We start from the raw sequence: 14861 nt of genomic DNA, 5'->3' as shown, positions 1-14861 counted from the left end.
CCAGAGGACCGCCATCCTGCTGTCTCTGCACCTTTCTGCCCTTGTCCGTGTCTACCATAAGATCTGGCACAAGGTGGGGGGGACATGATGACTCTTCACCTGAGCTGCACTGGGTTTTCTCCTTTTCCATGGGTTCGAAGTCTAAGTTTTACCCTTTCTATTTCCTCGGTCTAGTATATGATCGACACAGGGTAGGCATTTAGTAAATGAAGCTCCTTATTTAATGGCTACACGGATGCATAGGGCACCCAAGGGTCAAGGTAGCCTAGGAGCCTGGAACTTGTAGCTGAAGTAAGAACTGGTCGGAATGACAGGCACACTTCAAAGGTAAGTGGAGGGGAGGGGAGGGGATGTGGTTGTCCAGCTGCCTTTCTGGGCTGGGCAGGAGCCTCAGCTGGCAACAAGGGTAGGGTGGGGGAGCCTGGCAACAAACCAGATGTTTCTGCCAGCACTACAGGGCAAGAACACACAAGCCAGAAGAGAGGAAGCAACCCAGATGGAAGCAAAATGCTTTCAAACCTCCATTCCTTCTCTCTGTGGCGTGGCAGCACTGTGTGTGTTGGAAGGAGAATGGCTTTGCCGTCAAGTAAATCCATGTGTGGATCCTAGCAGAGCAAGCCAGGCTGTTGGAGCTCAAATGTGATGTTTTTCCCCTTGTATCTCTGTTTCCTCATCTAGGAGAGTGTCTCAGTGGTTCTACTTACATGGTTGCTGTGGATGCATTTTTTTTTTAAGCAAGGCTTAGTAAGCACCTGCTCTCGGGTAGGCAATGAGCCGAGTAGCTACATGGATTTAATTTGTAGTCCCCTAATCATGAGGCACATATAGTTATTACTATCTCTAGTCTCCCCTGCCAAACCAGGACTCTCAAATTCAGAGGTGATGAGCAATTCGCTCGAGCATTCAAGCCAGAAGAATTCCAACTGGGGTCATTCTATATAGACTATACTATGGATGTGTGAGCAAGGGGCATGTTGTGTGAATCCCAGTCAAGCCTAAAGCACTCACGACGTGGTTTTCCTTTGCTCTCAGCCTTTTCACCCTTACCTCTTTTTCTTTTCAAAATGGAACCTTTGGCCAACCCAGCTGTTCATAGCAGAAGGGAGAGTACCACAAAGTGATTTAATCACTTGCCTTCCCTTGTCCAGGTGCCCTTGGGCTTCAATGTCAGGAAAATCATTAGTGGGTGTTTGTATAAGAAATGAAGAGAAGTTGCTGAGAGTCAGACATTCGGATGATCCAGTATCTGAAAGATCAAAAGCTATCATTCTGAAAGAAAACTAGCAGTTCCTTTCACACACTCGTGTACACACACACACACACACACACACACACACACACACACACACACACACCTTTGAAGTTTCAGCCATGTGCGAGATGCATGTGAGAATCAAGGAGAGCAAGTGTATTTCCACTGTCGCCTGCCATGTGCCTCACTCCAGAAATGTCCTCTCCTGTACTGTCCCGGGTAACTCAATGAGACAGCAAGTAGGTCTAGTTCTCACCGAACGATGTTCAGACAGGTCAAGATGTATTGCCATCACACAACGGTGAGGGATCAAGGCCAAGATTAACGCCTTAGCCTGTCTGGCGCTAAAATTTAGACATTTTTTATTTATTTTCTTTCCTCCTATTTCTTCCCCTCCTCTTTCCTTGAGGCAGTATTGCTAGGCAGCTCAGGAGTGTGCCCGTACCCAGCCAGGTTTCTCTTTCTTTCTTTCTTTCTTTCTTTCTTTCTTTCTTTCTTTCTTTCTTTCTTCCTTCCTTCCTTCCTTCCTTCCTTCCTTCCTTCCTGTCTGTCTGTCTGTCTTTCTTTCTTTCTTTCTTTCTTTGTTGTTATTGGTTTTTCTTTTCCTATTATATTCTTTTCTATTACTTTCTGCCTGGGGATTTGTGTATCCATAGGAGCCACCATTTTCTCTAAGCTCCCCTCTTTAGAAAGACTCCATTTCTTTGTCCTATGTGGTACTATGGACATTCTGCAGGTTCCAAACAGAAGTCTTATTTAGCTCTCACAGGGCTGCTCATGTTCTCCAGCAGAAGACAACACAGGGAGCACAATGTTGGAAGATGCTTTCGTGACAGCAACGCTGGCTGGAACGTCTGTTTTGGGATGTAGGGGCAGGTATCAGGAACAGGTTATATGGTTACATGGCTGTATTTGTTTTTAACTTAAGTAAGCTGGGCTTTGGAGAAGAGGGTAGAAGAATTAGGCAGGGAAGGGACTTCCTTTTAGCTCAACCAACTGAGGCTTGCTTTACTAGTAGCTTTGCTTAGATCCAGGCATCTGTGTATGGGAGATATCTTGTATGTCCTGTCTTGCTTAATGCACTCTCAAATTATACTTAGCAATAAATAAATGAATAATTATATATTTATATATACGTATACGCACACACACATATATACATACACACATATATACATACATACCTACATATATACGTATATGTTACCGAGCATATGGTTTGTGTATCACTCTCGGAGATCTTTTGGGACAGTTGAATGCTGCCAGGTTATGGACTTCAGGAGACGCAGGTCTGATTTTCAGTAGAGCCTCTCACCTGTGTTTGTGGCTTGCCTGTGTGGGTCAGCTATCAAACCTCTAGTCTCAGGTTCCCCATCTGTAAGAAAAGCATCACAATACCCGGATTGTAAGATCAGCAGCAGCAGCAGCAGCAGCAGCAGCAGCAGCAGCAGCAGCAGCAGACACTCATCCAATCTGTTTTCTTTCCGTGTTTCAGAGTGGAAATTCTGTATCTGTTATTTTTTGGGTAGAGAGATGGGCCTGAGTAGTGACCTACATTCTTTGGGACAATATGGATCCACCCAGCTTGTTGGTGGGGACTGCCAGGCTCGGTTCAAGGCTGCATCCAGTGCCCATTATGTCATTATGGAGCCTGCAGAAGTGATTACTAATGTTACTTTTCCAGTTCACTGCGGAGCAGAGGGGGGAGGTTTTTTTTTTTTTTTTCACACGGCTGGCGTTTTGTTGGAGCACGACGATATGGATCCCAGATGGCTTCCTCAGCAGATGCTGCCCTGTAGAAGCGTACTGCCGCTTTACAAGGGATTTAATGAAAACCTGGCACCCCTCCAGGCTTGGTTCAGTCCTCTGGTGTTCTCAGCTAATGCATACAGATTGGCCTGTGAGTTCCCACCTATAGATGGCGTGGGGACTGCTGGGGCGAAAAGATTTTATGTGAGAAAATAAGCTCCTCTGGCTGAGTCTACAGGCTTGGGGACATGAGAGCTGGGGCAGCGAAAGAAAGGGAAGTTGGTAGGAGAGTAGCCAGTCTGGAGGCTGTCCTATTAGCTGCTGCTTAGTCAGGATGACGTGGGGACAGCTGACAAGGATGGCTTTCCCAGCTGTTTGGGACTCACGATGTTTTCCTCCCTTCCCTTGAGTTAGGCTGAAAGGAGTGGAAAAGCGGGCGCCTCAGTTGTTCAGTTCCGGCTGTGCACTGGAATTGGAACAGTTGCCTCAGTTTGGTTCTGGCTATACACTGGAATTGGATCTTCCTCTAGTTACCCTGTTTGAAGCACTCAGACTCCTCAAGTGTCAGCTTGCTCTGTCCCATCTCTTTCTATTTCGGCTTCAATACCATATCTTGGAAAAGGCTCCCATGATCTCCACACTGCAAGCCCCGACCCCCAAGTTCTTTGCCTTATGACACAAGGCTTATGCTGTCTTGAAGGGAGAAAGCGAAAGCACCGTGGCCTAGGTACTGTCATTTTAGCGTTTAGGATTCCATTTTGCCTTCATGGTGAAATGGTCCCAAGCCCTAGGGGAGTTGCGAACTTTCCAATGGCTCCTCCCTAATCCGTAGAAATGGTCCTTATGCATCTCTAGGTCTCTAGAAACATTATGGCTGTTCCTAACAACAAAACGAACAAAAACAAGTGAATCTGGATGGATGGAAAGGCTTGCATTTTGTATCGACTGACAATGGTGGAACACTTAAGGAAGCTCCTAATCTCCAAATCCTGATTGGTGAAAATATTAAGTGTAACTTGGCAACAAATGTGTGTGATTTTTGTGCTTACAAATCCCATTTCTGCCCCTGCTAGGGGCTGTCAGGAGAAACAAGGCTCCCGAGACCTTATCCTGAAACCCTGATCTATCAATGGCCTGCTTATGTGGTAAATTAATAAAGTCTTTGGAATCCACAAGTGTTGTCTCCTGTTCCTTCCTCGTGGTACATAACAGTCTCAGTCTGAGCCAGACACGAGTTGTGAAACTTAACCACAATTTACTTGTCCGTTTGCTTCCTGTTTTGGTAAATCTGGGGGGGTGCAAGACCTTTGGAGGTAGGAACTGCTTTCATCTCCTTCACCACCGTAGACCAGTGCAGAGGGGGACCTGGCCCAAAGGACAGTTTTAACAAGCGTTACTTAATAATGGGTACATTTCAGGGACAAGCTTGAGACAGGTCAATGAATATACCTCAGTGCCGTCATTCACAAGCTGAACCTCTCTCCAGATCCCTCCTAGATTCTTCATCGGTACACGGGGCTCAGCTGCAATAGAGAAGGACTGTTCATTGAGAACAGCCCCGAGAGCCCAAGAGATGGAAGCTATTACACAATTGCTCAAAATTGCCCCCCCCCCAATACCTACCAGTATGTCTGTGCGACTAATATCCATTGAAAATCTGGCATCCACTATGCCCCTTATCAAGGACTTTCACCTGCAGTATCTTAGGGGGTTCCTCACACTACCTTGGGAAGGTGAAGCAACTGAGCAAGCTCCCCAGGCTCCTCAGAGGACAGGCAGAATTTCCCCGTTTCTATTCTCAAAGCCATAATTTTCCCTATAATTCCAGGCTGCTTCCTATTAACACTTACCCTGGATAAATAAACACAAGGAAGCCACATTCTCCATCCGGGGGAGGAGGGAGGCTCTGGTTTAGGTGATAAGACATATGTAAGAGTAGGTGAAACACCGGTAAACCCCCAAGGTTTCTCTTTTTAAACTGCTTTGAAGTTTGCAAGACTTGTCCTAATATTTACGTTTGAGTTTTAAGAGATTATTATTATCCAGTATGTATAAATAATTCATGTATGTCAATAAGAAGAAGACAAACAACCCTGGAAAGGCTGACAGATTATGAGCACAGGCCATCCAAACAGCCAGTAACCACATGAAAAGATGTTTGTCATTACTAGCCAGTGGGGGGACTCCGGTGAAAACAAGAACATACCATGTCTGTCCATATGATGTCCATCACATGGAAAGACATGACGGACCCAACTGATGGTGAGGATGAGGAGAAACAGGAGCCATCATACAAAGTGACAAAGTCAGTTTGAGGGAACAATTGGCAGTGCCTAACCAGGAGGGAGAGGTGCACTGGGAGAAAGGACTCTGGCCTAGGGATCCCTTTCACATTGCGTGTGTCTTAGTTGCTGTGTTAATACTTTGACAGAAACAGCTTAAGAGAAAGAAGGTTAATTTAGCCCGCTGTTTTAGAAGGATATAGTCAGTCCGTTGTGGCCAGAAAGACATGGCAGCAGACAGGGACGGCAGGGCGGCAGGAGCAGAAGGCTGGCTGGTCACATTGCGTCCATATCCAGGAAGCTGAGAGCAGCAGTAAGTCAATACTCCTTAGCTCACTTTCTCCCATTTTCTACAGTTCAGGGTTCCGGGGATAAGTCTCCCTGCAACAATTCATGTAGCCAAGAGACTCCCCCACAGGCATGCCCAGAAACCCATCTCTTAGGAGATTGTAGATTCGGATCACAGTTTTAGAAGTATGGGTAAATAAACGAATGGGTCATTTGGAGATGAAACTTGAAACGGCAATTGGAAGGAGCAAATGAGAGCTCTGTTTAGTATCATGGATGAATCCCAGCAACATCCTCTCTGTTAAATACACGAGACAGGAGAGGCGCCGGCAGGGTATCATGTATGGACATTTAAAAAAAAAAGCCATGCACAACAATGCCATGTATTTAAAATGACTCCACCTCCATCCTTTTTCATGGGTCTGATCAGGGTGAATGATTGCCCCCCCACCCCACTCCTGGACACAGGACAGCTTAGAATGCTTCCAAGGAGAGTGTCTAATCCCCAACAGGATATTTGAAAACAGCAGCAGTGGCGGCAGAAGCAACAGCAACAGGAGCAGAAACAAATGCTGTAAACCATGACCGCCTTCAGATCCAGGCGCTTCCAGGCGCTGGGCTCAGAGAGTTTGCTAATCTGCCCTTGAACCTTTTCATGTGTTTGGGTGTCTCACAACACCGACACCTAACCAGCCGAGAAGGTCTTCCCTGCACCGAGTCTAACTTGACCCTCATTGAGCCCACGGTGGCAGCAAGAAAGGGGGACGTCGCACGCGGCTGCTGGGTCTTGCCCTTTGCTGTTCTGCCCATGGCTCTGTGTTGAGCTGACCCAGGGCTAGGCAGGTGAAAAAGGAAGTTAAAGGGGCTTTTCCTTAGGGAATGGTCTGAGCTATGGTGGGGCGGAGTCGAGGAAGGAGACAAACAGAATCAGGAGGGATGCAAGGCTGAGGTCCTTTGGAGACAGAGCTGGTTTCTTTACTCCCATGTTTATATCAAGCTTATAGGTGTGAGCTTGTGACAGAGCGTGGAAAGTGGCCTTAGATAGGTTAAACTAATCCCAGCTCTATTAGTCGGTATCTGTGTAGCTTTAGGCAGCTCACCTAACTCTGGGCTTGGATGCCTATTGCCTCTGAGTATGTCATAGGGAGGAACACGATGGGATGTATCTGAGGGACCAGTGGGACTGGCTCTATCTGATGTTTGGTGTTTACTCTGTAATGAGTGTTGCAGCAACAAGGCTTTTCTAGTTGCTTCTGCCTACTTCGGCGATATGTTTTATTCTTCATCCTGCAGCACATAGCAGAGCAGTTCTCTGCAAGCAAATGCCAGCTTCTTTGTCCAAGAACTGACCCCTAAGCTTTCTGGTGAAGCCCACCAAAGCCAGATCGGGGCAGAACCATAAACTCCTTTTCTCTGGAATTCCTACTTTGGGGCAAGTCGGATGATCCATCCCCAGCGAGCGACATATGAAAACCTCTGCAGTGTTTATGCGACTTACCATTAAGGAATGACTTTTGTCCCTCGATATATCTGCATTTTCCACTCAAATGAAGGGTCATGAACATAGAAATGAGGGAAGATCCAGACAGCAGAACTGTCCCATGGTGCTCTCAACGGAAGACAGTTTCTCTTGTTTTGAGTAGAAGAGAGTAGCCCCCTGTTGTCCTTTGCTCGAGCCGTGTGGCAGGATGATTTGAAGATCATAGAGCTGAGTACAGCGTTCTTCCTTCTCCTTTTTTTCTTAGCGGCAACATTTTCAGCTCTCAGTCCTCCTGCCTCCTCCTCCTTAGTGCTGGGGTTACAGGTGTCATCCTGGTTGGTAAATTGCTCTTAAATATATATGTATGTGGTGGAGAGAGAGGGGAACAGAGGGAGGGAGGGAGGGAGGGAGAAAGAGGAGAGAGACTGAGAGGTGTACAGATAGGGTTAAATACCAACAGTCAGCAAAAATCTAAGCGTTTGGGGAAAATAATAGGATCACTTAACCTTGCTGTTAAAGATCTTCTGTTTGAACTTTTCAAGATGAAGAAGATGGGCACAGTAGTGGCAAGTGCTAGGCAGTAGGCTCTGTCTTTATCTAGCAAGTGCCAGGCCCCAAGCTCCAGCTTCAGGCTGGGCACTTGATGTGCTTCAGTATATCAGCGTGTTTAACCAGCACCTCAGTTGTTGCGGCGGGCGACATTACCACCTGACATTGTAACTCCCAGGGGCAGACCCTCACCCAAGTTCACACAGCTTGCCGGGTAGAGAGCAGAAGCCCAGGGGAAGGGCTGCTGGGTTGGCCTAGCTTGTTTTTCTTGCTGTGATAAAAGACCTACCAAACTGAGATGGAGGACCAAAGTGTGTTTATTTGGCTCATCCTTGTTTATCACAGTCTGTCTATCGTTGAAGGAAGGCGGGGCAGGAACTCAAGCAGGATCCTGGAGCAGGAACTGAAGGCAGAGACTAAGAAGGAACTCTGCTTCTTCACTTACTCCCAGGCTCTATGCAGCCACCTTTCTTAGACAGTCCAGGCTCGCCTGGCCAGTGGTGGTGCTGATCACTGTTGGTTAAGTCCTCCTTCACCAATTAGCAACAAGAAAGTGCCTCGTAGGCATGCCTACGAGCCAGTCTGATGGAGGCAGTTCCTCAACTGGGGTGCCCTCTTGCCGGGTGTGGAACATTAACAACCAAGATCAGACATCACATGGGTCAAGGCTGTCGGACAGAGTGGCTGCCGCAGACTGAGACCCAGCTCTTGGGTTTTTTCTCAGTGTCCCCGCCCCCCCATGGCATCTGTAAGATTCTTCCTCCTTGTTTACTTGTCCAAGGTGGCTCCTTTGAAAGAAAAGTTTCTTCCAACCCTTTTCTGAAGAGAACAAAATTGGTCTCCCTGTTCCTCGGATAAAGATAAGCATCTAGCTTCCTGCCCGCCCTCCCCCATGGCCCTCTAGCCTTTCCCGGGACCTTTTACACTCATTCCTAGCACAGCTTTATCAGATCCCAGTGATGTGAGCGTCCAAGCAGGCAGCTGAGGCTGGACACTCAGAGCGAGTGTTCCCATTCACTGGCAGAAGGACAGTGACCCTTTGTCTGCCTTCAGCTGTTTGCACGCTATTCACTTTATACACAAGCATAGAGTTAGCCTCATTGTGTTCTCTGTACTGGGGGTTATGAGCCATCCGCAAGTCTTGAAATCAATTTAGATGGTGGCCGCATCGGCATTTGAAAAGTGACTTAGAATCAAAGTGGGCAGAATAGAAAATAGTAGGGTGCATGGCCCTTAAAAAGATTGTTTGATGGACATACGTAGTGAGCCATCTACATGTTTGTTCTGGGTGAAGTGGAGCGATTCATTTCTCAGCGTGTGTCACAGGTAAAGCAATTCAAAGCTGCTGCTGTTCTGAGATGGGCTAGCAAACATGCTTTGGTGAACAGGTACTTGGATAGAGGCACGTTCACTTGTATTGTCTTGGGTCACGTCCACAGCGCTATAGCTGAGTTCACTAGTTCCAACACACTGTACAGACAATGAAACCTAAGTTACTAAATTATGTCATTTATAGAGAAATGGCCCTCTCCTTTGGCTTATGTTACTGAGGCCAAAGCTTTCATTTTAAAGTCCAGTTGCAGGCAATCTTCAGAATTTCTGTTTCCTGTCTTTCTACCCTAGGAGCTGCCTATGGGCTATAGTCATCACATACAGACTTAGATAAATGCATCCATAATTACAGAAATGTAACTATAACAAAGGCACCAAGGCAGTGGCTGCCCAGGAAGCCAGAGGTGTTCAGATGTGACGGCCTTCCAGGGCACAGCCAGCAGGATGACCTTTCCATCCTAGGAAAATATTTTGATGTTTAAGCCCACTGCACTCAACCAGACATTTCCTTGAACAAATTTTCAAGTAAAATATTTCAATCCTGCATTCATCTTGGGGGCCACGTGTTTTATCCAAGTTAAATATTTCCAGAAAATAAATGTCTAGACACCGTCTCATATAAATTAAGCACCCGTTTTTGAAAAGATTCTTAGCAGACCTTTTTTTTTTTTTGGTGTGAGGTGAGTATAATTTAAGTTCCACAAAAAAATGTTAGGTGCTAGGTCAAGCCCGACGCGCCTCAGTCAGGTACACTGTGAGAAGGTAGTGTGTGGCAGGGCAGTATGGGAAGGACAAGGTTCCAGGGTTATATGTCAGAAGACAGCCCCCTTTTCTTTGCCACTGTGATCCATAACGTTCTTAGATGGAAAGTCACGCATTTATGTCATGTACTTCATAGAAGTTTCCTGGTTTTGACTGTTCGGAGAACAAGGAAGTGGGAATGAAGGAGATGAAGGTAAAATTCTATTATATTTCTTTGATTTTTCACTTTATTTCTACTTGATGTTTTTTCAAACAGACGGCCTTTGCCTCGTTCAAATAAGCCACTTCATTGCTTTTGATATTTATATTTTCTTACTACATACTTCTTTATCGTTTTGATGTATATTGTAGCTGTTTTTCCCCCACAGGAATGAATTTTCTAAACATCAAATATGTAAAGGAAAGATCAAACATTTTAAGGTACTATTACATTTTTATAATATATCTTTATTCTTTGCATAAATGTTATAAATATATTTATATAAAATTTATAATCATGAAAAGATTATAATTATAGATGTTATAAACTGGTGTTATAAATCATTTACATTTCGTATAAATATAATAAACATATTATAAACATTATACCTTATATAAAAATCATAAAATACGTTTGTACTTTAAATAAATATTATGTCATATATTTATATACAACAATAAATATATAATAAAGTATAATATAATATTATATGCTATGTTTTATTATATATTCTCATTGCATATTTTTAGCTTGCTTATGATAAAGAAAATAATTTCATGAGTGAATTTACAATGAGGCATATTGAACTACTTGAAATCATGTGGAAAAGTAATTTAAAAGTAGTCACTTCTTTTCTAGATTTTTGCAAAGTCTTGGATAATACTCTTCTCTAATTTTTTTATGAATAAAAGTTAAGAAAATATTCAAGAAGTAGAATGACAGGAAAATTTTTGCATTTCACCCAGATATCTATAAATCCCTTTATTTTCGTTACCTGGGACCTTGCAAACATGAAACAAACACATTTTTGCACTTGGCACCATATTCCACTTACTCGCCCAGTGACTATTTAATGGACATATTAATGGATTTATGTGCCAGACACCAGGCTGTGTGCCAGAGAACAGAAACAGGGTCTGTGTTCTGATGGTTCTCGTCATGCAGAGGGAGGGAGTGGAATGAGACCCAGAAATAAACAAGTAAACAGGGGATGGAATCCCCAGGGACAAAGGAGCAGACAGTGCACTGTAAGGCAGGCATAGCTTCACCTGGGCAGTCCAACAGGCATCTCTGAGGAGGGTGTATTAACTGACACAGAAACTCAGCCTTACAGTTGTTATGGTTTAGATAAACCGGTGTTGTTCCCTGAGTGACTGCAACAGGCAGCAGGTCCCGAGACCATGGCGGGCCATGAAGGCAGCCATTCCCAGGCAGGGAGCCTCAGAGTGGCCCCATGGGCCATGAGAGCTAGCAGTCCTAGGCAGGAGCCACATGGTGGGTGAGAGACTGAGACATATAGGCACGCCTTGTAGAGAAAGTGGGTATTTATTTAGTGGGTTATAGAAGGGAAGGGGAAAGGAGACAGAGCAGAGAGAGAGAGAGAGAGAGAGAGAGAGAGAGAGAGAGAGAGAGAGAGAGAGAGAGAGAGAGAGAGAGAATCAGAGAGGAGGAGGGGCAAGAAGGGGCAGGGAGAATAGGAGCCATGGCAGCCGCTACCTCTTTGGGTTGGGAAGAAAGGGACAGGACAGACCATTACAACCATGATCCCAGGAAGCAAGCAAAGCAGGGGGAGACTTGGCCTGAAAGTACTGAGGAAGGACTTGAGAAACAGTTGGTTTTGTGATCACTTACCAGTTTAATTTAATTTATTTTCATCAGTGCCAGGGTCTTATTACATAGCTCCAAGGCTCAGGGATCTGTTTAGAAGAGAAGGCAAAAAAAGCCTGAAGTGGTGGTTAACTTAAAGGAAATAGTATTTTTCAGACACAACAGAGCTGATACACATATGAACTCATGGAGACTGTGACAGCATGCCCAAGCCCCTAGCAAGCTCAAGCTGGACAAAATCCTAGTATGGAGAACAGAAAGTAGTTGCAAAGACCCATCAATAATCAAGAAGCTATTTGCAATTGATAATCTCAGGGGGCAGGGGCCAGTGTTCTTCAGTGGATGATACTGGATATCTCCACCGTACTCCAGGGCAGGCCTCATACTCAGGAGTAGTTGGTCACACAAAAGGAGTTTATTTTGTGTATGTGTGTTTGTGTGTGCATGCACACTTTTTGTTTTGTTTTTAATTTTTTTTAAGAGAGAGAAAGACTTGAAGTTGGGTTTGTGTGTGTTGGGGGGTGTATAAGAGGAAGTGGGGGAGGGGAAAGAATATGACCACAATAAATTGTATGAAATTTTCAAAAAAAATAAAAGTTTTAAAAAGAGTAGATCAGGGGATATTTTTTCCTTTTAAATCTCCTAGGGCACAGAATCTGTAGTGAAATGACTCAGAAATGTGAAGGGGCTAGGATTATTCCTATTGTCTGTCACATGCTCCCTAGCAAGATGACTGGTTTCTGTGGCAAGCTGTCTGAAAGCCGAATATGAGGCACCATGAGACAGCAAGCCACAGCGCTCTCTTCTACACAACCTTGACATTTACAATTCCAACTGAGATGGTCTAGTTCCCTTCCCTTGACCCTATGCCTAGACTATAATTCATCCTTCTCGACTTCAGAGGCCAGGCCATCAAAGGCAGGGGAGCTCCCGTCTGGTTCTCCTGGGATAGTAATTCTTGGAACCTGGTCACCAAACTGTGAAGAAGCCCAGGCAAGTCACATGGGATGGCTTCATGTAGGTGTTGTGACCAACAGGCTGACTGAGGTTTTCACCCACAGAGAGCGTCAGCTCCAGATATGGGTCTTCACATGCTTTCTGCTCCTACCTCAAGACACCTTGGTTTTGAGTCTTCCTGCTGACTTTCCGGTGCTCTCATTTCTAACAGTAGACAACAAAAATGGGGCCTTAGAGCTTTTATATGGGGCTATGCGTACTAAAGGTGACATCACATGGAGAGGATGATGCTCAGGTTCCAGCATCATTCAGGGAAGCAAGCCACCCCTCTGGCATCCCAGAGTTATTGTCCCCTCGCCAGCACATAGACCTAGGCCATGCTGACGGAAGAGGGGACAAATGATTCCATTTCCACAGGCAGCATCTGTGTACCTGTGCCTTCTACCAGTTAGATTCCACACCCCCTCTAGAGTGTGTCCCTTCTGAATGACAGTTTCTCGAGCAGAAGACAAACACACCTTTGTTCCAATCAAACCACATTATTTGCCTTTCTTTGTGTGTGAATAGCCTACAAAACCCCATCTCAAAGGATGAATTGGAAGCGTTTCTGCCAAGGTTGGGGATGTACTTCAGTAGTAGAATACTTTCCTAATATGTATAAGGTCTTAGGCTCAGACTATGGCATCCCCCCAAAAAGCGAGGAAACCAAGTATTTCTGCCTGCACCCCAAGGCTTCCATGGAGCTTCCCTTCTGGGAAGGGTTTTATTGTTAACAGGTTTGCAGTTGTAGCACAGGGGTTAGTGACAGAGCCTTGCGGTGTATTCCGTCTGCTTCAGAACTTTGCTCAGCTGTTAATTAACATGAGCACATTGCTTAACTGTCTGCACTCCAGTTTCCTCGTCTGAGGCGACTTGCACAAGTTTGTACTTTAGGGCGATTTGGTGAGAACTGAAGGAATTGTGAAAATACTTAAAGCCAATAACACCATGTCCATAGCAAGCAACTGTGGTAAACACACACTTGTATAATATGTATATATATACACATATGTATATATGCATATATGGCACACAGAGACTAGATGTATATAGGCATGTGTAATATATGCATGCGAATGACCTGTATATAATCTTGCTGAGACATAGCTTTGTTCTATAGCCAAGTTTGAATGCATTATCCTCCTGTCTCAGCCTCTGAGTGCTGGCATCACAGGCAGGAGCTGCCATCCTTGCATGACATTATTCTTTACCTACTGATGTGAAGGAAGCAGATCGCAGCCTACTGTTTCATCTGGGAGCTAGTGTGATGCCCTGCCCCGTCCAGGACAGGACGTGGGCTTTCCCCACCCTAGCACCACGTGAGAGCTCTGTAAAATGTGCTTCAATTATTGGACAGCCAAGGGATCCACCTGGATGGGTTTGCAGGGAGTGCAGCCCAACATCATGAAGCTGAAAAATCAGTGTGCCTGGTCTCAAGGGGTAGAGAGGAGGCGCCATGCTCTGACATGTTAGCATTGAAGAAAGAGCCGTGGTCAGAGAAACCTCAGTCAGTCGTGTAAGTTAAACTCAAAGGGAGAGCTGGAGCAGCAAGAGCTTGCAAGCACTGGGCTGTGACATCATCTGCCATTCATCTCTGTGGGTGAGAATGATTTACCAGCAGCCCAGGGGCTGTGGAGAAAAAAAATGGAACTCGGCTGGGCTTCTCTAGCCTTGAGAAATGCAAATGGCGCCAAGGAAATGGCTTGAGTGTTGAGGTAATTTCCTAGATGGACTTGCAAATTTCGTTTGTCATCAGTTTCAAGGCGAGGGCCAAGAATCTGGAAGCTGGGATGTGGATGGTTCTGGGAAGCCAGGAGCACGTGGGCACCAAGCTTTCTACCCACGGTCTCAGCAAGAACTCTTGAAATATGATGTCATAAGCCTGAGACCAGGTAAGGCTACAGTGGTAAGACATTCAAACATGGAATATACCAAAAGGAAGTCCTCCCGCTGTGCAGTGCAGGTCAGTGGCATGGGTCTCTTTCTTTCTCTCCACTTAGTGTACAATTTCTTTGAGGCAATGCCAAGGACAGAGATAAATACAACCACCAGCCTCAAGAAACTCCTAATATGGTGTGAGAAACCAGCTCATCCTCAGACTATTCCCAGAAGGTGAACTAAGTGTGAGAGACAGACAGGCAGAGTTGAGCTGCTGAGGCAGAGTAGGACCCCCGACCTTATGGGAGAAGTCACTGTCAGTGGTAGCTGTCAGTTACCATTACTAGGGCTTCATTAGTGACATCCCATATGCCTGCCTTAGTGAACTTTCTAGATGGCAAATGTGGTCATGTCATTTATTACGTATAATGCCTTTTAAAATGAACTTCATTCATATAGATGCAATACTGTATCTCTTCAAGGTCC

General features: G+C 45.3%; 1 long non-coding RNA gene across 1 annotated transcript in view; it reads left to right on the top strand.

The window, feature by feature from the left end:
• The window catches only part of LOC119816038, a 46600-nt gene that overhangs the window by 19594 nt on the left and 12145 nt on the right, over nucleotides 1-14861 (top strand). The window contains exon 2 of the long non-coding RNA XR_005285678.1: nucleotides 10063-10114. This is a non-coding gene — a long non-coding RNA (uncharacterized LOC119816038). The remainder of the gene's footprint in view (nucleotides 1-10062; nucleotides 10115-14861) is intronic.

Source organism: Arvicola amphibius, chromosome 6, assembly GCF_903992535.2.
Source record: "Arvicola amphibius chromosome 6, mArvAmp1.2, whole genome shotgun sequence".
NCBI classification, from domain to species: Eukaryota; Metazoa; Chordata; class Mammalia; order Rodentia; family Cricetidae; genus Arvicola; species Arvicola amphibius.
This window is presented reverse-complemented; position numbering and strand designations above follow the sequence as displayed.